General features: G+C 36.2%; 1 non-coding gene across 1 annotated transcript; it reads left to right on the top strand.

Moving 5' to 3' along the window:
- Positions 1-518: 518 nt before the first annotated feature.
- Positions 519-623, top strand: LOC121211687 (small nucleolar RNA R71). The gene has a single exon (XR_005906906.1). It is a non-coding gene; the product is annotated as a small nucleolar RNA R71 (small nucleolar RNA).
- Positions 624-2,457: the final 1,834 nt, after the last annotated feature.

The raw sequence follows: 2,457 nt of genomic DNA, 5'->3' as shown, positions 1-2,457 counted from the left end.
GGTAAGGTGGTTGTTAAAAGCTTGGGGGATGTTGTGGCCTTTGATTTCCTTGGCCACCCTATGAGAAGTTGGGATGGTTCCTCCAACCTGCATTATAAGTGTTACTGTATGGGTTATTTTGAGCTCTAGAATTATTATTACCCATATATTGGACTTGTTCCTCCTCGGTGCTAGGGTTGAAAGATTGATATTCTGTGTGCACTTCTCCTCCATTTGCATCGCACCTCATCACTGGATGTACCTAAGTAGAACCATATAAACTATCACTCTTTTTATTTAAAAGTTCTATGTGGTTAGATAGCATAGTAACCACGTCGAGGTTGAAAACATTAGCTGCTTTTGTTGGCTTTGTTCTCATGACTTGCCATTGGCAGTTATTCAGTGACATCTCTTTAATAAATTCGTAAGCCTCTTCAAGTGTTTTGTTGTTTAAAGTTCCACCAGCGGCTGCGTCAATAAGTTGCCTTGTTGAGGGGTTCACACCGTTGTAAAAAGTCTGAACCTATAGCCATAGAGGTAACCCATGGTGAGGGCACCTTCGTAATAGGTCCTTGCATCTCTCCCATGCATCATAGTATTTCTAGATCCATCTGCACAAAAAAAGAGATATCATTCCTCAACTTCGTCATTTTAGCTGGCAGAAAACATTTAAGTAAAAAAATTTTGGTCATTTGTTCCCAAGTTGTGATTGACCCTCGTGGTAACGAGTTCAACCACTATTTAGCTTTGTTCCTCAACAAAAAGGGAAACAACCGAAGGCAAATGGCATTGTCAAAAACACCATTGATCTTAAAGGTGTCGCAAAGCTCTAGAAAATTTTCCAAATGAGTGTTTGGATCCTTGTCCTACAAACAATCAAATTGAACAAACTGTTGTATCATTTGAATTGTGTTAGGTTTCAGTTCAAAATTATTTGCAGTAATAACAGGTCTAACTATACTCGATTCAGCTCCTGTTAAAATAAGTTTAGCATAATCATACATAGTACGAGGAGTAGGATTCTGATTTATTGGATCTGCAGCAACCACAAGAGGAAGCTAATTATTCTGATTTTCAGCCATCTCCTCGGTTGTATTATAGATATCTTCCTCTTTTCCTTCCTCTATGTTTCTTAGGTTTTGCCTTATTTCTCTTCGATTTCTACAAGCTATGCTTTCAATCTCACTGTCAAAAAGTAATGTTCCTGACGGGTTTCTTCTAGTCACAAACTGTAAAAACCTATCAGAAGAAAATAAAAGAAATTTAGTAAAATTAACAAAACTAAGATAAAATTTAAATTGCAAAAAAAATAAATGGCTAAAGTAATAAAAATAAGCATTCCAAATATTTTAGTTCCCCGAAAACGACACCAAAAACTTGATGTATGCGTGACAAGTTTTATATTTATGATTGATCGTATTATAACGATGAAGGCAAGCGCACCTATCGAACAGTAGTATAGTTTATAGCAAGACCGGAATGTCGAACCCACAGGAACTAAAAGTATAGTATTAACTTTCTTTTTATTATCTAGCCTAAAAATAAGGGGATTTACTTTATCTAAACTAATTAATTAAACTAAGAATGCACAGGAAGAAAATTGGGGAAATACTTTGGGAAAGCTGATTGATTTGGACAATACCCAAGGAAAAATCCACCTAGACTTCACTTGTTACTTGACTTTAAATTAGACGATTTATTCACTTGACTTGATCCGTAGAAATCCCAAATTTATATTATTATCTCTCTCGAGACTAACAACGTCTAACCCTAGGTTGATTAATTGAAATCTCTTTCTAATTAAAACCCCTAGTGTTGCATTAACTCGATCTATAGATTCCCTTATTAGGTTTGACCCTAATTTGGCAGTTTTATGTCGCCCTATGTCTAGAGGTGCAACCAACTCCGCTTAATTATGCTAGATTTACTCTTAGACAGGGACTTTTGCTCCTCTAAATAAGCACATCAAAACTTGAATCAATATCCTGGAATATTAAAACAAGAATTAAGAACACATAATTAAGAACAAAACAAGTTTTTATCATATAATTTAGAAAATAATAACAAGATCCGTCTTAGGTTTCATTCCCCTTAGTTATTTAGGGGACTTAGTTCATAAGTGTAAAAGGAAACATATCAGAAGAATAATAATAACAAAACATAAAGAAAACCCAAAAACCCCTGAAGGAAATTGAAGGGAGATCTTCAGTCTTAAAGGAGAATCCGGCTTCTAAGATGGATCAATCGGCTTTCTTCGAGTAACTCCTTGCCTCCTACTCTGTGTGTCTCTTAGGTGCCTCCTCGGCTGTTTATATAAAGTTTAGAATGCTTCAAAACCCTCAAAAGTGGTTTTTTTCGAGTAGAACTAGACTTGGGCTCGACAGGGACACGCCCGTGTGAGGTGGCTTAAGCTGTGTTTAAAGTCTGCTAAATAGACACGGCTGTGTGGTATGGATTAGGTCGTGTTGCAATATGTTA

Source organism: Gossypium hirsutum, chromosome A12, assembly GCF_007990345.1.
Source record: "Gossypium hirsutum isolate 1008001.06 chromosome A12, Gossypium_hirsutum_v2.1, whole genome shotgun sequence".
Lineage (NCBI taxonomy): Eukaryota > Viridiplantae > Streptophyta > Magnoliopsida > Malvales > Malvaceae > Gossypium > Gossypium hirsutum.
The sequence above is the reverse complement of the archived record's forward strand: the minus strand, read 5'-3'. Positions and strand labels throughout refer to the sequence as shown.